General features: G+C 40.1%; 1 long non-coding RNA gene and 1 pseudogene across 1 annotated transcript in view; both read right to left on the reverse strand.

The window, feature by feature from the left end:
* LOC135320767 (uncharacterized) overlaps positions 1-23,889 on the reverse strand; it is a 246,698-nt gene that overhangs the window by 107,929 nt on the left and 114,880 nt on the right. The window contains exon 3 of the long non-coding RNA XR_010380088.1: positions 17,376-17,490. This is a non-coding gene — a long non-coding RNA (uncharacterized LOC135320767). The remainder of the gene's footprint in view (positions 1-17,375; positions 17,491-23,889) is intronic.
* LOC116151502 (eukaryotic translation initiation factor 1-like) lies at positions 19,258-20,173 on the reverse strand (annotated as a pseudogene).

The raw sequence follows: 23,889 nt of genomic DNA on the forward strand, positions 1-23,889 counted from the left end.
TCTTTAGTCATTCTGTTTTTTTCTTCCTTTATTATTTTAGGGAGTATATAGCTCACTTGACTTAACATCACTTAACTTCCTTCAATCTTTGTTTCTATATCTATAAAATGGCAATGATTCCACCCACACTTCAGGGTTGTTCTCAGGATTGTGGTATATGTATCATAGATTATGTAATAAATATATTACAGTATGTATTTATATGTATATAAAAAGCATAGCACAAAACCTGGAACATAGTTACTATTACCAAGGTAGAATACAAAATCCCCAGATCTCAGCACTAAATTTTTCCAGCCAGTATCACATGCTGTTGCCTGTAACATCACACCATCTTTGAACATCTGGCAGCTCTAATGTCCCATTGCTGGCTCAGGACACAAACCCACACTTGCACCAGACTCATCACCTACTACTTTACCAGGACACATGCCTTGCCTGGCACGTTTCTCCACACAGTCCACACACCAATGTCACAGATGCTTCATTTGGAATCACCACCTGTCACTCCACTAAAATGGGTCTGGAAATGAATATCCCTGCCTTGCATGGAGCTCCTGAAGGCCAGATCCCAAAGTATGGTTGCTTGGACTCCAAGATGTATTGGATTTCTATATGTTCCACCAGATTGTATACATAATGAAAAGCTGCTGGATGCTTTGGATAGGTTTTTTTCAGAAACAGACTCTGAGACAGACACTTTTATACTGGGGGCTTATTGAGCATACTCAGAAGCAACACCAGCAGGGGTGTGCTGGAACCAACCTGTAACAACCTGCAAGAAGAAATTTTGTGCATCGCTTCCAGCCATGTTCAATGATGTCAAGTTGGTAGTTTAAAGCCGGCCATGGTGGGAATCTATATCTTGGAAACTGACAGATGCAACAAAGAAGGGTGTCCCTCCTTCCCGATTACCACCCTCCCCAACCGGGAGCTTCCATTGTTGAACAGTTACCAGCACAACAGTGCCCAACAGAGGAGAGGGTAAACCAAGACTAGGCAGAGGAGGAAGCTGGTCTTATGCAGGCCAAGAAACTAAAGTTGTTGTTCTGCCAAATATCAAGTACATCCATTCCAACTTTACATCTAGGGAGTGGGTAATAACCACTGGTCCATGGCCCCTAGTGGACACAATTTTTGACAAACTTGGGCCAGAACATTATTTATTTATTACCTGGCCCACCTCTGCTCTGATTCTAAACGGGGGATTGTGATGACACTGGGTGCCCAGTATCAATATCAGCTGAGACTCTATGTCCAACAGCTCTTGAAATATCTGAGTGTTCCCCTTTCCCAAGTGTAAGAGTTGCCTGAGTACATGACTAAATTATCTGCTATAAAAATGTTATCTGTACAACTCCAGATTAGCAGCATGATGCACCTAATTCAGGTCCAGAGATTTGGTACAGGACGTCTACTGGGGACTGTGACCTCCTGGTCCCTTATCACCTACAGGGAGGTGAAGGAAATGGGATTGCACAAAGAGAGAAAATGAACTAAGGTGTATTTCAACAGAAGCCTCAGCCAGTCCCACAGGGACCAGAGTATAGCCTTGACCGAGGCAGCCCCCCTCTGTTGAAGGCAATTTCCACAGCGGGACGCAACTCAGGATATTTGGTTCCAAGAGTAGAGCTAGGAAGCAGACTCAGCTGTGAGTCCTTAGCCATCAATATTTTGTCACTTAGGGGGTGGTCCTGCAGTGAAGGGCCTCAGCAGCACACCTCAGCTTCCATTACCCTGGGTCAGGATAAATTAAGAGCCCCAACACTGCATGCAGAACCATTATTCTCCAACAATCCTAAAGACGTGAGTTCAGCTTAGAACCGATCTCCTTCTCAGTCTGCATTCTCTCTCAAGAACACTTAAAGTTCTTCCTTGAACTTTTGCATTTACCCCTTGCACATACCCCAAGGCTTTCAGAGATATTCATATGAGTATAAACATTAATCAATGTCACTTGGGTTTGTTTCTTTTCCAGAAGGTTTTTCAACTCTGGTATATTTCTGAATTAACCCATGTAAAATGAGATAATTCAGAAATATACCAAAGGTGAGGGAGAATTTCCAGCCTCACACAACCAATACTGATGATGCTTCTGCAGGGCTACGTGTTACAACTATTATCGCTGGACCATTGCTGGTCATCTTCAGTGATACTGGACATTTTTATAGCAGGTGTTTAGCTTACAAAATGCACTGGGTGCTGTCGGCAGTAGGAAGGAAAAAATAATCCTCCTGTTAGGATAACCAGACAGTTAAGGAAAGACCTTGACACATGGGTCATGTTGTCAGAAAGTTTCAGAGGCACAGTCATATGGTAGTTGCAATCAGCGTCTAACAAGGAATTAGTTTTGTTTACACACACTTCAGCGGGGAGAAAGATTATGGAGGATATTTCCAAGGCACCAAGTGTGCTGGGAACTGATGAAATATTGAATGACATCCTAAAAAATAACTTTTCTGGAACTGATACTGAGTCTGAATAACTGGCCATGCTGAGAGAGGGATGAGCTAATAGGTTTCAGGTAATTTTCTATCCAAACAAGCTTGGGGTAGCTTAAGTAATTAACAAGCTTTCTGAGATGATTCAAGATAATAGGAAAAAAAAAACTGTAATGTGCAGTATGCTCTGGTGGCAACTCTTAAAAGTCATCTCTGTGACTGTCAAGTGATGGCACCATAATCACAATGCTGGCATCCATAAACCTGATTCAGAGATTTCTGTGAATCCAATATTCTCAACAATTTTATTCATTTTCGAGATCTGCATTAGGAACTAAAAAATAAAATGGGCTTTTATGCATCCTGGCAAGACACAATGTCCTAATGTGAATCTATACTGATTCTTGACTTCATATCAGGGTTGACATTCTCCCATTAGACTTGTAAGGGGAAGGGGGTGACTTATTCCCCCAGACAGGCAGTGGATGGGGAAGGCAAAGCCTAGGCAAATGTAACTCCTGACCAAGATGTTTGAATACAAGGCTAGCTCCGGGCCAGGCCATCTGTAAAACCACAGGGCCAATGGCATAATGTGTTGCATAGAATCCAGCTGTGCTGAAGATGGCTGTGTATTTATGACACTAGCTTATACAGATCTGATTATATTCAGGACAACCCTGAAGATTCCTTGTTCACCATAGACAGCAGAAAGCCGTGTATCTATTTTTACTTATTGACAACAGCTTTAAATTTGGTAGGAAAAGTATGACTTAAAGATGAGTTAGGCAGAAATGCAAATATTTTATTCATCCTAGCATTAACAATAGCTCAGGGTACACATTCTATTTCCCTTCCTCTGTCAGAAACACTTCTATTTTTGAATAAAATAATACAGAGTTTGATTCTCCTTTTGCATTTTGGGTCTAAGCAACCACGAATGAAATATGAATACAGCTCGGACCCTGACTGGTCTTTAGTAGGCACCCCCCTCTCTTTCCTCTCTGCCTCCAACCAGGCCATGGTATGAGGGCTATAAGCCCCCAGCACATGGATGCTATGCACTATAACAGAAAACCAGTCCTGGAATATTTTGTATTAAGGTGGGGCAGGGCTTGAGTTGGGAGATAAACTTGCATGAGTATATTTCAGGAGACTTGAATCTATAAAATATTGAGAGGTACGTTATTACCCTAAGGGGTGATACAAGTCACACTATATCAGGTTCCTCTGTTGAAAGATTATTTTGCATTGTTAATACTCCAATACTTCAAATTTACTCTTCATATATAACACAGTAACACCTCTGTCACAGTGCTGATAATCACACTGGCTCTGTGGTTTTACAAATGGCCTGGTCCAGAACTAGTCTCCCTGTATTCAATCAGCTCTTCCAGGAGGAAAGTTTTCCTGGCCTTCGTCTTCACCGCATACTGCTTGCCTGGTGCTTTCTCTAAATATTTGAGATGGTTGACAGTGACACAGGAGAAATAAACTTTCATTGTGTTAGACGACGGAGACCTCTTTTAAATCCACAGAATAACCTAGACTATTCAGACTTGATTTTAACCAAATCACACACATTTAATTTAAAAATCAAAATTATTATTCAACGATATTTTCCTTCAGCATTTTGAGGCTATAAACCCATTATATTTTGAGATCTGCTATTACTGATGAGAAGTGTGTTGTCAATTTAAAGTGAATCCTTGTAAGTAATCTTTTCTTTCTGATAGCTTTTATAAGAATTTTGTTTTTGAAATCATGACATTTTACCAAGATTTCTTTGTGTGAAATTTGTTTTCATTTTTTTCTTGCCTGAAACTCAAAGTACTCTTTCAATTTGAGAATTTATGGTTTTCTTCAGCTTTAGAAAACCTAACCATGACTAATTAAAATATCACCCTTTAGACACATATTGGCTCTCATTCTGGCTTCCACATTCTGTAACTAGTATTTTCATGTTTTCCATCATTTTCTCTCCCAGTGGTGCAGTCCAAGTGATTTCTGTCCAGACTTACTGTCCAGTTCATGCATTCTCTTTTCAGCTGTCCAGTTTACCATTCAGTCTTTGCATTCAGAATATTTTTATATTATAGACCCTTTTAAACTTCCTAATTCTTTCACACTTTTCTGGTTCCTATCTTATGACTACTGCTCTTTATATCTTTGAATAGTTTAAATAAACACTGTGAATCTTTTTCAGACTGTTTTGTTATTTCTAGTTCTAAGCATCTAAATTCTTTACTTACTGGATCTGTGACTCTCTCCTACCGTAGTTTAGTCTGTGTGATTCAAACACTTTCACCAGGAGCTCATCTTCATCCTGTCATTCTGTATTCCTTTTCTGGGAAGTCAATTATGGTCTGGACTGAGAAAATGTCTGACATGGCAGTTTCTTGCTCAGCACTGCACGTCACAGGTATGTCACTGGCTCTTAATTTCTTGACCCCTCACATGCATCTGATACAATCCCAAAGTTCTCATTTTTCAAGGGCATTTCCCCCATGGACAAGCTAATGGAAGGTAAATATTCTTGCTACTTCCTAGAGGCTGAGGATGGAGCTTTTCTGGTGTTTATTTCAGGGATGAGGCAGTTCTTGATGATTCTGGCTTTAGGCAAGAAGCTTAGTACTAGTTCCTGAGGCATGTAAGAGTTATAGTTAAAAATTCCTCCTTTTGTGTGTATCTAAAACACAGAGCCAAGCTGTTAAGACTGCAATACATTTTTGATAACACCATGGAGACAGTGGCAGAAGCCCTTGCTCACAGCTCTGATGTCGCGTGTTTTCTTCATTTTTGTCTCATGGTGATTTCTCTCGTTTTTGAGCTTAGCAGTATTTCCAGATATTCTTTGGTTTATTTTCGGCAGCATTTGCTTGTCTTTGGCTTATTTTCACTAGCACTTGCTTGCGTGTAGAGCTGTTTGTGTCCAATTTGACATACTTATTGTGTAATCTAAAACTGGGTCGTCATGGCATTTTAATTGGGATTGAGCTAGAACTATAAAACAGAGAGAGACTAGATGCCTAACACATCTAAGAGAATGCCACAGGTCTGCACAGACTCAATATTTCTTACACATTTTCAATATTCCAATAAGGCTTTGAGGTTTAATTTATGCAAAAATATGAACATCTGTCATTAAGTTTAATCCTGGGAATATTTTAAACTATATTTCCTACCTATTTACTGGTGTTATAATTGTCTTGGCAAACTCCACATTATTAGATACAGACATTAACCCATGAGGAAGCCACTATATTAGTCCAACTGGAAGAAAAGGTCTTGAAATAGAGTAGTAACAATGGAAACAAAGAAAAGCTCGGATTTAAGAGATATATTAAAATTACACTTAACAAGAATTGATGGTCAGATATGAGGAGTGGAAAAGAGAGGTGTCGAGGATGGCATGCCTGTTTCTGCCTTGATGGTGGATGCAGACACCACCGAAGACTGGTGAAGGAGCAGGTGTGGGGTGAGGATGGGAAGATTAGAATATGAGGATGGGAACTTCATAATAAACTTATATCAATAAAACTTTCTATTGAAAAATTTATTGTGCCATTGAAGGAACATATTTTGGAGTAAGGCACAGCTTCCTGGAAACAAATGAGCCACTAGAGAGGATCTGAGTAATAAGAGAGCAGAAAGGAATGGCCAATAAGAAGGCCTGGGATCTAGAAAAGATTCCTGAATGTCCTCTCTCAGAGAACTTGGGATGAGGCAGGAGGTCAGGAGCAGCTCCTTCATGCAGCTGGAGGAAAGACACTGAGATGGCATTCAGGACACTCCATTTCCATATCTGACCCATCACAGCTATTAAAGCCTTCAGTGCTGAAAAAACAGAATTTGGCTTTCTGCAGAAACAGATTCATAGACATAGAAAACAAACTTATAGTTACCAAAGGTGAAAGGGGAGGAGAAAGAATAAACTAGGGTTTGGGGATTAGCAGATACACATTACTATACATAAAACAGATAAACAACAAGGTCCTACTGTATAGCACAGGGAACCATACTCAGTATCCTGTTATAAACCATAATGGAAAAGAATACAAAAAAGAATATGTGTGTGTGTGTGTATGTGTGTGTGTGTGTGCATATATATATATATATATGTTATATGTATATATATGTGTGTGTGTATATATATATGTTTTATATATATATATAACTTAACCTTTTTGCTGTACATCAGAAACTACCACAATATTGTAGATCAACTATACTTGAATAAAAAATAAACGAATAAAATAAAAATAAAATGTCTTTCTGTATTGAGCAAGAGAAACAAAATGTCCAGCTCCTTGAACTATAAACAGATCTGGCAGTGAAGAAACATTTCCTTCTTAGCAGCAGTCCAGCATCTTTACGCTGGAGTCATCAGCACAGTCATTAGCATCTTAATTAAGCTGCTGGCACTTTATGTGTGAAGTAGATGCAGTGCATTTGTAAAGGTTTTTGCTGGATGCTCAGGCTGTGATCGAACATTGAAAGACAGCCTGGGGCACTTCTTGTCCACCCCTGCGCATGGCCCCAATGAGAAGGGAATGGCTTCACTGAGAGACAAATACGTGCGAGGGACTAATCAGCCAGTTAGAGCTATTATCAGAGCAACTGAGCCACCGAAGTGACAGCATGACTGAAGTGTAGACGACATTCTCTTCTGCCTTTGCTGCAAACAGGAATCCATGTGCAGGCACCCTCTATGTCAGTCTTCTTAAGGAAACCATCATGGAATTTCAGCATTGCCAACTTCAGAGATGGCTTCTTTTCAAGCTAGGAGCCTCTGTGAAGTTACACCAAAAATGAACCGACAGAAACACAATTCCATGACGGGAAAAGGAAAAGGACATACAGCTGTATTAATTGCTTTACTGCCCTTTCCACCAAAGCAGATGATGAGATCCGTGGCATCACACACTCACAGTCATCTCTTCTCTAACGGGGAGAGAAGTCAGGGGGAAAGGAAAGAAGAAAAAGCTTCCGATACGGCTTCCTTTATGGGTGCACCGACTTTTGGAAAAGGTAAGAATGTCTTAAGTAGCTAATTAATTCTACAAACATACTTTGATGTCCTACCACTAATGAGGCTTTCGTACACCCAGGAGAACAAACATGAGAAGGAGGACATCCCCAGTCAAGCTCAGGTATGTGAGGCCAGCCACTAACAAACGTATAGAAAAATCCTTTTGGTGCTTTCAGCCTCTTTTTTCCCCACACCTTTTCTTATTTCCCATTACTCTTCCCTCCTTTCAGTCATCTACCTTCAAAGTCTCTCAGAAAAATCCCTGACAACATCCAATTACCTGTTTAAATGGCCTATTTAAAACAACTAAAAGAGGACGAGAGAATGATCCTTATGGTAATAAAAAGTATAAATTTAAACAAAAAGGCTACATTATACACACTAGTGAAAGTCTTAAACAAACACAAGAATGGTTGACATCAATATTTTTAATACAATTGTTTTTTTATTCCCCACTTGTTTTTTTCTAATCTACTTCACAGGCAGCTGAGAGAGTAAACATAATAAAATGCATTTTAATCATGTCACTTTTCCCATGAAAAACTTTAATAGCTTTTTAATGATCTTAAGATAAAAATCATATCCTTGAAGTAGGCTTCCAAGATTTGCACAAGCTCCTATGCCATCTAGTGCCCCTCTCTCCTTTTTAGCTCAAAACGCATTAACCCACTGGGCATCCTTTTAGTTATTAGAGTAGATCTTCCCACAGCAAGAGACTTTATGCTTCCTTTGCCTCCACTGGTTTACGGGGCCCTCCACTCTCCCAACTCTCAAGCCACCTCCCCTACACACACCCACACACCCCTTCTCATCATCTACATACTTCTTTTTTCAGTTCTCCCTTTAAATGTCAGTTCCTTGGAGAGAGAAAGTCTTCCTTCTCCTGCTCTGTTCCTCTCTCCCACAGCACTGTGCTTCTAACCACCCAGCCCCATAAGGCTTTTCACATGTGGTTACTGTACTTTTTAAGGTAATTACTATTTAATTTCCTTTCTTCCATCTGTATAGTAACCTCTACAGGGGCAAGGACCATGTTTGTTCTGTTTAATACTCTCCGCCTGGCATACACATGCAGGCAGGTACATTAGTAGGTATTCGGTAAGCATTTATGGAATGAATAAATGAATGACTAGAATATGCAGATCAATAAAAATGAGAACACTTAAAACATAAATTCTGAAATTAGACTCAAATTAGTTCTGAGTTTCTTGACAAACAAAGAAAAGAGGAAATTGATCAATTTTGATCAATTGTATAAGGAGAATCAAATCAATTCTTCAAGGCAACAAAACCTTTCCTATTTCTAAAGAATACAGAAAACTTTCTCAAGGAGGTAATTTTCCTTCACAGTTCTAATCATGAATTATACGTGTATGATCATCAATGGGTGTATCCTAGACTCCAAAGTTCTCCAAGGGACAGGCCTTGTGTGTTTCCCTTACGAAAACACCCCAGGACACAAGGCAGTGTCTGAAATATCAGGAGACTCTGCTACTAACCCATTTATTCTTTCATTCAACAAATATTTACTAAGCAGTTACTATCTGCTCATCACTGCCTAATATAGTAAAGAAATGCCAGGAGTAAATGATGGAAATAGTATACCTTATCACTTTACAGCAACAGTGGTCACAAGTTTCACTTGGCTACTTTGAGTTCTCATTGTTTTTGCTGCTGTTGTTGGCATTTGATAAAGTATGAGAGATAACATTAAAACATGGTAAAACTACGTCATAAGGAGCGTAACGAAAGTTTTCCAAATAGTTCACCTCTGAAAGGTTCAGCTTGTTTCAGGATAGAATTGGGAGTAACTAGAGGAGGCAGGAGAGTGCAGGCCCCTTGGTACCACTTCTCCAGCTGAATTCACAGCAGAACCTGAAGGAAGAAATACTCAGGTCGGAACTTGCTGATGACAGCTGGGAGTGCTCAAGCTCCTCTGTGCTCACTCTTGTTCCCAAGCATTCTGTAGGTTGGGGCTGGCTCACCAGATTTTCTTTTCTTTGCAGCAGGAGTCAGTAGAGATCCAAACTACTTTTCTTTCTTCTTTCAAGTCAGCCTAGTGTTTTCAGCAACCCAGCTCCATGCAGCGATTTTCATTTGAAGAACTTTGCAGTAAGTTACTGCATAGAAATATATAGAAGGTGGTGGGGGAACCAAAAACAGAATCGTGATTCTTGGGCTGTCGTTCCTGATTCCATCTGGAGATGGTAGCTTGATGTTACACTAAACTTAAGCCATTAGACTTTAATTCACTAAAGGAGAATACACTCATCATCAAAAGAAATGAGTCATCCAATCTCTTCTCCTTCAAAGGCATATTCTAAAGCACAAAGTTTAGAAGAGGCAATCGACAATGATTCACTCATCTTTCCAGGAGATCCTTCTTTTTTTTTTTTTTTTGGAAGCACAGTTGATTTACAATGTTGTGCTAGTATATATTCTTTTTCAGATTCTTTTCTATCATAGGTTATTACAAGATATTGAATATAGTTCCCTGTGCTATACAGTAGGTCCTTGTTGACTATTTATTTTATATATCATAGTGTGTATATGTTAATCCCAAACTCCTAATTTATTCCTCCCCTCTTTCCCCTTTGGTAACCATAGTTTTTCTATGTCTGTGAGTCTCTGGTTTGTAAATAAGTTCATTTGTATCATTATTTTAGATTCCACATATAAGTGACATCATATGGTATTTTTCTTTCTCTTTCTGGCTTATTTCACTTAGAATGATGATCCCCAGATCCATCTATGTTGCTGCAAATGACAGTATTTAATTCTTTTTTATGGCTGAGTAATATTCCATTGTATAAATATACCACATCTTCTTTATCCAGTCATCTGTCAATGGACATTTAGGTTGTTTCCATGTTTTGGCTATTGTAAATAACAGATTCTTTGCATGTGTACGGACATCTGCCATTGTGATCCTCTCTCATAATTTCTCTGCACCTCATGAAATCTGGTTATGAACATCAATGACCCTCCTGAGGGTTCTGCAGAGAAGATCACTCCACTTGTAGATGAATTTGGGCAACAGGTAAACTCAGTCTTCCTCAAAAAGCAGGACTAGATAGCTGCTTTCTGCTAAAGGGATACATCCTTACCAGAGCCATGGCTTTATTGAAGTCATTTAATAACTGGACATCACTTTCCTTTACTATAAAATAGGGACAACAGTATGTCTTGTCTCTGCCACAGGCTTTTCTAAGGATAAAGTGATGATAGACATGTGAAAATGCTCCCTGACATTTCCAGGGGTGGGAAGGATATGAGGTTAAGCTCTTCATTCTTGATGAGCAAAAACTACTCCGCATATTTTGCAGGCATTTTTTAATCCTCTTCCACTCAGCTTTCCCATAGAATATATGTGAAGTATTTGAGTTCAAGGTTAAAGGAAGGCTTACATGTTCTACTCCCATCAATGTTTATCACCAGAAATATATTGTACATACACAGCAGATTCCTCTTTTGCCTGATAATATGCATACTTACATCTCTCTAGATGAAAATATTAGAAAGCTTGCTATGTGATTTTAAAATTAGTTCAATTTAATTTTTGCTCCAGTTATTATCACAATCCTAAATCTATTTGGACATTTGAAAAAATAATGCAGAATAAGGTAGGCAAGCTTTATTTATTTATTTTTTGCAAAACAGGAAAGAATATCAAACCAGAAAAACCATAAGAGTTTCAAAAACAAAATACAAAATTTCACATCCTACTTCTGTGAAATAGTCCAAATGAGAGAATCAAATTGCTGTTATTCTCATTTAAATAGCTCAGCAATATCTAAAACAAATGAGTCACAAGCTTGTTTTTGTATCACTTATCTCAGATTTCCCTTTCAGGAAAATTTTTGGAAGTAGAAATAATGTCAGTGATAGTTTCATCTCATGTTCTGGAAAAACAGAGCAGAAAATTGCCCACCCCTGGTGCATTAGATGAAGAAATGCCTAAATTATTCAAATAACCCACAGTACCCATGCTTGCACTGACTTCTGAATGATTCTCTTTGATACAAGTTACTTCCCTAGAGTGAGCATTCAGCTCTAATCTTCACTGCCCTTCATTTCTCAGAATTTTCTCCTCCATAGTTCTGTTTATTTATCACAGGATTGTCAAAGCCTTAGTTGATTTCTTGACTACCAGAATGGGGAGGCCTATATCAAATCTGTGTTCAGTGGCTTTACTAGCCGGGAAAATGAGTGCCATTCATTCACTCAGTCATTCAAGTACATTTATTCATGTACTAGAATAATGTTAAATACACGAGATACAGAGGTTAAAGGCCACAATTCTTGCATTCAAGGGTGTTACTCAATTGGTCTAGACAATTAAGGAGAAGATTACTATACAGACATACACAAAACAATCACAAGCACATACAAACATCCAAGTACACACACACAGATGGATATAAACACAAATTTCTATGAAAGTACAGATAAAAGGTCCCTAATTCAGATTGAGAGAAAATCCATCAAACCTTGATGGAGATCATATTTGAATTGAGTCTCAACAAGGAAAGCAGATTTGCTCCCCAATAGGTATTTGACAATGTCTGGAGGCATTTTTAGTTGTCACAACTGGGGGCTTGCTACTGACATCTAGTGAGTAGAGGGAAGACACGCCATGCAACACCATGCAATGCACAAGGCAGCCCCCCACAACAAAGAATTATATGGCCTAAAATGTCAATAGTGCCACATTGAGGAACCTTATTGTAAAGGATAAAAATGCAATTTAGATTGATTTAACCAAGCAAAAGGTTCACATATTTGAAAAGTCCAGTGGTATATTCATTCATTGAACAAGTAAACACTGAGTGCCTACTAGGTTTGGGTGATGTTGTAGGTAAAGGACATAAAGCATAAGCAAAACAGGGAAAGTCCATGTATTCACTGAACATCTACCTCACTGAAAGGGAATAAAGTATAAACTGAAACAAATAGGTAAATATATAATATGTCAAATAGTAGACATTCTAAGAGGAAAAATTAAGCAGAATAAGGGATAAAAGTCATATTAGAGAACCAGGAGTTACTGGGTATATGTACTGGGTAAAAGGTGATCAGGCAACTGTTTTCTATTTTAAACAGGATTGGTCAGACTTCTCACTTATCTGTTGACATCTGAACAAGGATTTGAAAGAAATAGGGGGAAAACTGTGTGAATATTTTGGGGAAGAACACTTCAGGGAGAAGGTGCAGAGGCCCTGAGAGAGAGGTGACAGAAATAATAAAGGAACCACAATTAGGTTCATTTAACTGGAGTGCAAATGGATGACAGGCAGAATGAGGGGCCATAATATTAGGGTGGAGGGGAACGTTGGTTCACATGGGGCATTACCCTTCTCACTGTGGGTGAGAAGGGAAGGTTTGGAGCAGAGGGTAACAAGATGGGAAGGTTTGGGGCAGAGGATGATGCAACAGGAGATGTGTGTAACAGACTGACTCTGGCCATTCTGCTGATTATACTGTAGAGTGTGAGACCTGGTAAGAAGCCATGACAATGACCAAGGCAAAAGATGATGATGGCTTGGACCAGGATGCTAGGATAGAAGGTGTAAAAAGTGCTTAGAGGATGAACCAACTTTCAGAGTAAAGGTGATAAAATGTATTGATAGAATGGAAGTGAGGTACAGCAGAAAGAGAAAAGTCAGTGATGATTCTGAGGATTTTTGCCTCATGAGCAAATGTAAGTGTTTGGGGGGAAAAGTGACATGTTTAAGAAACAGAATGGACAGTAAGGCTTTGGCCTATTGTGGGAAGGAGAGGATAGAATAAAATCAGAGAGATCAGAGAGAGAGGCCGGGGTAGCTTCTCTAAGAAGGGGCAGGAAGGCAAAAATATCTGTATTTTTGTTCTAAGTGGAAAGGGAAGGCACTGGAGGGTTTTAAATAAGACTGACATGATTAATACACATTTTTCAGATTCCTCTGGCTCCTCTGTGGAGATTAGATGCAAGGGCCAACAGAATGAGGAACAGCCAGTTGAGAGGTGATTGCTTTAGTCCAAGCAAGCCAGGATGATACCTGGACTGGACAGTAACAGTGGAAGATGGAAATAACTAGAAGGAACTGGGCTAGGTTTTACAGGTAGATCCAACAGGCTTTGCTGATGGTTTGCCAAGGAGATTAAAGGAAACAAAGACTTAAGACGGTGAAGGAAATCAGTTTCCTCGATCAACTCATACTCTTGATATCATCTGCTACCATTTAATCAGAAACACCACATTCTAAAACACAGCTACAACTGCCTGAGTCATCTTTATCTCCTGCTACACAAGAAACTCAGCCAACTGGCTTAATGAATGTTAGAAATGGATTTTTTGTTGATAATACTAACAGCTCATAAATAGCAAACGACTCTAGAAATGGTTTCTCATGAGAATATGGAAGTAAAGAAAGCCAGCCAAAACCCTGCCATTGTATATTCTTCCCCTTTATTTTTGATATGTAAATCTTTTCAAAAGCTTCTTGCCAGTTATACAACCCAGGAATAGCTTTCTCAGAGACCTGGGAGCCACCCTCCTGAAATGCAGTCACTGAGAAGTCTAGAGCCCCCATCTCCCAGTCTGTGTAGGAGGGTATGAACCTAACTTTGGCAGGCAGCTCACTCCAAGTTGCAAAATTACCTCCTGTCATGAAGACACAAAAAAAGTTTATTTTTCCTTTGGATAAAGCCAATTAGCAAACACAGATGACCGATCCTCCTACTCTAGCTCTCTGTTGCCTCAGAGTTGAGCTTAGACATAGTTGTGGTTTCCCACAACTATCGTAAAAGCCTTGAATAATATCTTCCTTGCCTGTTTTGTCCCATGCAATTTTTTCTTTGACCATAACTACCATGATTTATCAGAAAGAACCTAATAGTTAAGACAGACAGAATGGACAAAGCCGATCCACAGCAATCTGAACAGCCTTGGACAAGTTACCCTCTCTAAGCCTCAGTCTACTCACCCTTTTAATCACAGATATTATCATAAGAATATTGTAAAGACTAAAATCACTAATGTCTGTAAAACCTAGTGTACCACCCAAAGAAACTGACAATCTAAAAAACTATTAATGCCTCTTCTTCCTAACTCATCTCCTTAGCCGGTCACTTAACACACTGCAAGGTGAGACAGTGGTCTTATATGCTATATGTCAGAGACAGACACTTCTTTTAAGGGACTGCACATGATCTTCAGGTATTCTTTTTTCTTTTCTTTCCATGTATGAATTTCGGATATAAACTCCCATTACTCAAGGCAGGCCCGCCTGCAGGCGCCATTTTGGTCATCTGTAGGTAGACCACCACCTGGAACAGCTGAAAAGCCCTATCACCTAGAAAAGTGGAGACTGAAGAGAAGTAGTGGGAGACCTCAAACTGACAAGCTGACATCTACACACATCCACAGCCCTACGAGAGCCTCTCCCCAGGTTAGAAACCCCTGTAGGACCCAGTTCTGCTGCAGGCAGCTGAGCTGACGTCTCTCTCCAAAGCAGCATCTGGAGGCGCTCTCACCTGCAAGCGGCTCCCTCTGACCTCACTCTCTTCTAAGCCATGTATTGTTTAAGGCTAATAACCTACAACCCTATGTTATAAAACATTTTCAGTAAATGCAGTCTTCAGGGGGAAGTATTGTTTCCTAACGTTAGCTCTCTCCCTTTATTAATACTTGTTCTCTCATACTGGGACATGTGAACAGTGAGTGCCCTTTTCATTGGTTTCATTCATCTGGTAAGTATCTAGAGGCCAGCACTTCAATCAATACATGCAAGCTTTCAGAATTAAATTGCCCTCTGTTATGAAGCTAGAGAAAATGTCCTCTTTGTGTTTGTCTCCATTTCCTCTGTTCAATTGTTTTGGAACAAATACAGATTCTCGCCTAATTGAATATCACCTGTGAATGTTTGTAATCGTCCTCAGGCAGCATTATGAAAAGGAGTAGGGGCGGAGAGCATTTCCTATTTCTAAAACTAGTATTGTGTTCCTGAAAGATTTTTCTTTTTAATTATTTTGGTAAATTGAATCATATGCAGTGCGGAAGAGGCACAGGCTGTTTAAATAATACCTGTAATGACTGACTGGATTAAGAAAATAATTTATCTCCTCCAAACTCCGATCCCTGTTTACCTGGGAAAAGAGGGACACTCTCAGTGGAGGGTAGACTATGAAAATACTCATGGTCTCTCACTCAGCCAAGTTTGGTAAATTGACCCAAAATAAATAGACTGCCAAATACTTATCTGGCAAGTATAGGCTAATTGGGGATCAGCAGACAGCTGAAATTTGGAGTCTGCAGCCATGATGGCAAGCGACATCCAAGTCCCCCATCACAAGGGAAGGAAACACTTTTACAGAGAGGGAACAGAGGCTGGGAGGGCTCTAGTAAACAAAGAGCCCCCGACTTTTCATTGGCTGAGTCATTGTCAGGAAAGAAGAGGAGTTTTTCTTCTTCCTGTTGGGCTCTGCTAACCTCATAGGGTGTGAGAGCTAACCCTCTGGTTCCCCAACTCTTTAATTGGGGTTTCTGTTTATTAATTTTTCACAGGGGTTTGATTTTCCCCACCCACAGTGAATCAGAAACAGAATGCTGCTCTTACTGGTTGGAGTATATTTTCTTGTTTGGGCGGGGGAAAATGAGGAATGTTTGTTAATGAAGCACAGCTTTGAGCACTGTCTTCGGGCAGCCAGTTGCCCTAGTTCACTTGGACTGTCCCAGTGTTAGCACTGGACATCATGCACTCCAGAAACTCCTTACTCCCTGGCAAACCTGAATTGGCCACTGTCAGGGAGGAAGAAATTTTCCTCTCCCCTTCTAGGTTCTTCTGGCTGGTCGTGAATTAAACTGGCAGGAGATGGATTAATAGGAGAAAAACAAACAAGTTCAATAGCACGTGAGAGACCCAGGAACGCTGAGTAACTTGTCAAAATGGCTGAGACCCTCACCTTAAATACATCTTCAGCTAAAGACAAAAGAGGATGTTGTGGGTAGTGGTCTGGAACTACAAAGGGGAGGAAGGCAATGCACACAGAGATGGAAAAGTAAATGTTTTTTAAACAAATGTTTGCTGGGCCCTGCAGAGACAGTGGGGCACACAACACTCTGCTCTCCAGGCCCGGCCAAGTCCCCCCCACCAGACCTAGCCAGGATACTTTGGATATGTGTCTGGTGATAGCTCTATTTCCAGAACAGACCTCTTACCTAAACTCTTTTGGGCAGTAAGGGGAAGGTAACAAGAAAAACTTCCTGACTCTTCTGTTTCTTAAAAATAATCAGCCTACATTAATCCTCATGCCAAAAAGATGCGTTTTGGAGTGGACATTCTTGCTCTTTTCTATCACCCTAGCATTGTACCTTCCTTCATCTTTTCTAACATTTTTATCTTTATGGAGAACTTTATGATGGATTTTAATCATTTAAATAGTTATCCAGTAGTTTACTCAGTCATTTTACTATATTGTAAGCAACTTTTTAAGGTTAACTATACGTAGACTCATTAACTTTGGACACACAGCTTAGTAATTTTACCAGTGTCCAAGTAGGCAACAGTGAACATAGCAGTTATTTTAAAAGAGAGAACTTAATATAAAGAATTGTTAACCAGTGAGCAGTTGAATACACAAGGAGACAACGGCCAAACCATATATGACAATGAAACTGATGCCACAACTTCTACAGCAATCAACCAAGTACAGTCAGGAGTTGTTCAGTGACAACCAGCTTCCATACTTTTGGCCCTGCTTCCAACTCAGGACCAACCAGAGAAAGGCAAATTGCCCTCAAAATCAACCACATAAGATCCCTACTTCTAGCTGGCCCACTTCCAGCTTCTTCATGCAGACAACCTCCAATCACAGCACGCCCAAAGCCCTCCTTTTGATTTTCACTGTAATGCATTCCTACTCACCTTTCTGTCTTCAAGATGCTGTAAAATGCAAGTGACAGTGGATGATTGAGTAAATAGCCTCCATTTGTTCTCATCTGGGAAATTTTTGTTTATTTTCACACCAAGAGCAGGTTACCTGAAAAGGCACAAAGGGAGTAGTTTTGTTACCACAAAAAGTGTAACTACAGGGAGCAACTACCAGTCCTAGGGCCAGGGGAACAAAAGGAAGAGGTTAAAGTTACTGAAACACAGAAGCTTGGAGAGAGGGCCTTTCACCTAGACCCATGATGAGAGTATGCCATGAGCTCAACCCTCCACACCACAGGCTGACACACAGGCACACACACATACTCACTTCACAAAATATTTACTTTTTAACGGAATTGATGTTCCTTACTGAGGGCCTACTCTGTATTAGGCCAGGTAATAATATCTAAAGCAGGTATTAGCTGTTCAAAGTCTGGTACAAGGACCTCTAGGAGCCTCAAGATAGTTTCAAGGATTCTACAAAGTCAAAACTACTTTCATAATAATGCTAAGTTACATGTTCTTCTTTATTGTGCTGGCATTTGTACTGATGGTGTAAGATTAATCAGGGATAGCTAACATATATAAAAATAGATTTAAAAAAATTTCTTCTGTATAGCACAGGGAACTATATTCAATATCTCATAATAACCTTTAATGAAAAAGAATATGAAAAGGAATGTATGTATGTATATACATGACTGGGACATTGTGCTGTATACCAGAAACTGACACATTGTAACTGACTGTGCTTCAATTTAAAAAAAAAAAAAGGTTACTCAGGGAAAAACGGATGGAACCTTAGCATGAATCAAGGCACCGGCACCAAAATAAAAATGTACCCTAATAACATTACTCTTCACAGCCATGCACTTGTAAGAAAAAAGTTACAAATAAAAGCCAGCCTCACTTAAGATTGTTTTTAATGAAGCAGTACACATGATTAGGTTTCTTAAATTTTACCTCTTGAGTGCCCATCTTTTTAATATACTATATGATTAAATGGGAAGTACACATAAAGTCCATCTGCCATCTACCGAATTCCGGATTACAGCTGTCTCAAGGAAAAGCACTCGTGTGGTTATTTGAGGTGCAAGTCGTATGTGCCACCTCTTTCATGGGACATTTTTACCTGAGTGAATAGCCAGAACACAAACAATGGTTTTCAGGAGTGGGTATGTGGCAGATACTCTCTTCAAAATGAACAAAGTGACCCTGTCACTTTAAGAAAAACAACTAACAGTATTTGTGGCCACTGATGAAAACTGAACTTTCAAGTGAAAATTAGAATACTGAAGACTTGTGTTTGCCATCATGAGCTTGACAGCTTTCCGGCACTTAAAGACTTCCTATCCAATAGGTGGTGCGTACAACAAATGCGATTTTGTTTGTTTGCTGTTGGATATCCTATGACAGAATGTGTCAGTATTTGGAAGACCTGCACAACTCAGGAAGCCAAAATTTTCCAGCCAACTCACACACGATGCTTAAAGTCCTAACCAGGTGAAAGATGCGTTCCAAGTGCAAGGCAGACAATGACCCTGAGTATCACACAGTACAGAATGCTCACTGATGTGGTTTAAGATTCCGGACTGCAACTGGTCTTCTCATAAACTACCACTTGTTGAGCTTGGGTGGAATATCAAAAGAACATACCCATAATAACATTTAGAAAAGACTTTAAGAGCATTCTTCTCTTTTCCAACTACGTATCTGTGTGGGGCTACCTTCCCTTCACATACTTCACCCACAACAACATATGTCAACAGATCACACACAGAGGTATACAAGAGAATCCAGCTGTCTTTGAGGATCAAAGACATCAGTGAAATATACAATGCTACTCTCTAAAGTTTTTTTAATAGACTTATTTTAATTAAAATGTATCATTTGTGTTAACAGGTAGTAGGTTTATTATTGCTTATTTTCTTGGCTCTTTTCAGTTTATTGCATGAAGGAGTTACACCAGTCCAAGTTAAAAGCAGACCCCAAATGGTTACATGATACAAGCTGTGAGGTTTTTAAGCTTGTGACAAGGGACAGAAGGGAAATTCCACTCATTGCAAGGAAATCCTCACTTAAGCTTCATTGAGCCAAAAGCACTTAAAATCCATGAACCTTCAGCTGGTCGACCTTAGCCAGTCCAGTCTCTAGCAGGAACTGACCTATGTTCCTGCACTGGTCACCCTGTAGCTGAATCACTTCTCCGTATTCTGGGTGCTCGATTACAGTACCATTGCAGGCAAATTTCTTCTTAAACGCCTTCATTAGTTTCTTTTTATTGTAATCATCAGAGATCCCTTAGACAACAGTAAGGGTTTTCCTGCCATTTCTCTGTTGAAATTTTATATGGATATAATCCTCAGTGCCAGCAGGAAGACAGCATCACCCTTACTTGCATCAGAAAAGGGGTCGAAAGAGTGGAGTTTCTGGACAGCAGACATACGATACGATTCCCAGTAATTTTTAAGGGTTAAAGGAGTTTGGGGCCAAAAATGCTTGAGAACTGCTGCTTTAGATCCATCATCTCATTTTATCTTCAATCATTCTTTGAGATATAGGCTATAATTGTATTTTCAAATGAGCTGCCTGAGATTCAGAGAGAATAAGTAACTTGCTAAACGTCACTCCGTCAGTTAGTAGGCGCCAGAGTTTACATAATTAGCCACTGGGTGTGTATACAGTGGAGTAAAATAGTACAAAACAGCCAGATAAGGCAAATCTGTGGTTCATATAAGACATTTTTGTAACTAGCTCCACAGAAATGTCTGCATGCTCTTAAATCCTCTTGGGGAATCTTGTTACCATTCAGAGGGTCATCCAACATCACGTGAGAACTGTAGTGCATTTACCTGGGATGTGCCCTGCATTGGTTGTTTATTTGGAGCTTCTAAATGCTATAACAGATGGCTGAACAGATCTGTCACCAAGTGACCTACATCCTTGGGATGATAAATATAATATTTGGCCTTCTCCAGTAAATGCCTAGGAAGAGGAGGAAGGACAGTAGGGGTTTACCTAGTGCATTACATCTCATTTAATCTTCACCACAGTCCCTGAGAGGGAGGTTTTCTCATGTTTAAAATAGTACCAATGATGGGGCTGATGGAGGTACTGTGACTTGCTCCTGGGGAGAAGATGCACAGGTGGAAAGCAGGCCCCTCCTCTCAGAAGCCCGGGTCCTACGTGGAGGCCAGATTTTGAGACTGACAGGCAAAAGCTCAGTTATAAGAATGGGAACCATCCAGGTCTCATTACCCACGTGGCCACCTCCGTTTTAAGTCACAGAGATTTGGTGTAAGTGATATCCCACAGGCTGCAGCCAGATGTTTTGGTTATGGGAAGTGCAGAGCAGTGGAGCCCAAGATCCAGGCCAGACCTGACAGTGACAGTCATTATCCGAAGGTATTACCTTTAAAGATTATTAACATTCTACTGTGCTCATTCCTGACTCTCATTTGAGATGAATTTTTAATGAATTAAACTTGCATAATAAATAGATTTCTTTATTTTTCTGACAGCTAGCTAACTAAAGATTGTAAGGAGGGCTACCATTGTACTATTTTTGAGTGGGTGCAGTCTAAAGGATTTTAGTATCTTTGAAGAGCCATGCGATAATGGTGTTTTTCCCAATTACATGTTTACAAGGTTTAACATGTGTGCATTAAAGGTAATTTGTGCTTCTTTTCAGAGGTATGTGGTGAACACAGTGATGCACATTGTTCCATGAAGGAAAGCAGTGATGACAGAACTGAGATGACTCACTTCATCTTCAACTATTCTGTCCTACTCTTTTGCAATGTTTCTGCCATGGAAGCCTCTACGACTCCCCTGTTTTGTGCTGTGTCTCTTACCCTCTAAGATCTAATGCAAGAGTTGTCTTTTTCATGGTAATAATCACGAGTCCATCTTTCTTCCTCAGAACCAAGGCACAGAATTTGTTTTCATGTTGTCCCTCACCCTTGCTGGTGTAATGGGCATTTGTGTCCACTGTGATCTCCTCTGTTGCGGGGAGCCTCCTCCCCGCTGGTTTCTTGTTCTCATATTGAGGGACTTATGTTAGTGAACTATCCTTGAAATAGTGACAACATAATTGATGAATTTGGGATAAAACTTAAGTTGAGCCAGCCAGGCTTCAGGAAGCACAGGGTGTGGTCTGCTCTTCTGTTTTGCAGAAGCCGACTGCTTCGCTCATCAAGAGTTCCCTGTGCCTTTTTTAAGTTGTCTGCGATTAGATGAACCTATCAATTCTGGGATGCAGCATTAAAAAGAACATGACTGTCATACAACTAACTCAAATTTTCCAAAAGCCCTATTAGTAATGAGTTGGTGTTTTGATATTTTCTGTCTGATTCCTTTGTCTCTAACTGAGTGGACAAAGGAAATATTAGATATCCTTCTAATGCCCTAGTTCAAGGACCAGGAGAAACAGACAGAAAGTGCAACTCGGAGAGTAAAATAATACCTGGAGAGTGAGGCATATGCTGTGGCCTGAGAGATTATTTCTAGACACCTGGTTTCACAGCCCACACTGTGCCATGGGACTTGGAGGGGTGTTTGTTTGTTTTGGGGGGTTTTGGTTTACTCCGTTTTGCTCAGTTTTTTGTTTGTTTCCTGCTGATACATTCTGAACTGCTGGCTTTAAAATTTAGCCTTTAGCACGTGATCATCACGCAGCGCTGGAACCCTGTCAGGTCATCAAGCTCATGATGGCTCCAACCACAGGCAGGTGGGTCTTCCACATGGGCCGCGCTGCAGGCACCAGGCCATAGCAACAAGCCCAGAGCTTGGCCACGGGGGCCTCACATGGAGGCCACTGCAGTCTGACCTTGAATTCCACATGCGTGGCTTGGCTTCCTGTTGAGTACCGTGTTGTAGTAGGGTGAGCCTCCCTAAAGCACTGACAGATAGGCAAAAGTATTTTATTTTACCATTTTGCAGACAGATGTGTTGGGCACCAGCATTCTACAGGGCACTAGTAAGGGTCCAGCTAGAATGTTAGTACCAGGTCTGGGTAGACAGTAAGGGAGTGGCCCACAGTCCTAAATCCATATCTCATTCAGGAATCAGAAGAAGACTACAGGGAAAATAATCTTAATTCATGAAATTTGCCCAGAGGCCTAAGAACCACCCAAACATTTGGGTAGAAACTGGCTTTAGATTGTGGATCCAAATTAAGCTTCACCTGAAGAAGAGAAGATTTTGTTCACTACCAAGTGAAGAGACATGGGATCCTTATGATAAAGAAAATACAGCAACTTCTTGGATTGCTCCAGTCTTCCTATTAGAATAGGAACAACTGAAGAATGAAAATCAAATAAAGAAAAGCATACTGCTTAAGCCACAGCAAGAGAGAGAATTACTGAAGGGGGTGGTTATGGTTGAGATGTTATGGAAGACAAACTAAATAGAGAAGGAAGAAATCAGAACCAAAATGTCAGAGTAGAGGCATACAGACTGCAAAAGATTCAAACTGCTCCTAAAGAAAGTATTAGAGAAAGGGGAACACATTTTAGTTTAGTGACTCACAAACATTGCTGTCCTTAGAATTACTGGAGGACTGCACCCCAGACCAAATAAATCAGAATCGCTGTGGGTGAGTGGGATCTCGCATCAGTGTTTTTAAAGCTCCTGGATGGTGCCAATAGGCAGACAAGACTCAGAAATAATGTTTAAACAGGGAACTGTTAATTGTCTGGGTTTTTTTTTTTTGATGTACTGTTCAGTAAGTATAGTCAGTTTACAATGTGTCGATTTCTGGTGTACAGCATAATACTTCAGTCGTACATTTACATACATTTGTTCATTTTCATATTTTTTCATTATAGGTTACTACATGATACTGAATATAGTTCCCTGTGTGTGTTTAATTGTTTTGACGTTACTAAATTAGAAAGAGCACCTGGCGCTGAACAAAATCGAGCAAAGGAAGAGAGGAAAGATGTCAGAGAGCAGACTGAAATGATCCCTGCAGAGGGAATGAGGAACCAGGGAACTCCTGAGCAGCACCCCTGAAAGCCACAGGAGAACCCGTAAGATCAGCCACATAAAACACTCAGAGTCTTCCCACATGAACTGCAATTAAAGACTATTACTGAGGGTGGAATGACAGAATTGGGACCATGACCTGAAAGTTCATGGAAGGAAGATTCTAAACGTGAGGCATATTACGTGGAAGACATGAAGCACAATGACGGGAGCATCAAGTCCCGGGTTAGACGCTGAACTGATGGAAGAACTCCACCTGGGGGGTCGGCACAAATAGAAGGATGACAGGCAAAAAAAAGATATTAAGCAATAAAAATTTTTGGCAGATCCAAAACTTATTGATTTCATGTATCTTATTTGGGAGACACTACAAAACAACACCTGAAAGATTAAATTAAAAAGATACTTCTTGATAATATATGCCTCTATGGGAAGAGAAAGCATTTATCTAGTGGGTAGAGTTGGACGTGCATAGCTCCCTTCTTGAGATGCAGTCCAGCAGGAGGCACAGGCTGAGAGC

The sequence above is a fragment of the Camelus dromedarius genome, unplaced genomic scaffold (assembly GCF_036321535.1).
Source record: "Camelus dromedarius isolate mCamDro1 unplaced genomic scaffold, mCamDro1.pat HAP1_SCAFFOLD_8, whole genome shotgun sequence".
Lineage (NCBI taxonomy): Eukaryota > Metazoa > Chordata > Mammalia > Artiodactyla > Camelidae > Camelus > Camelus dromedarius.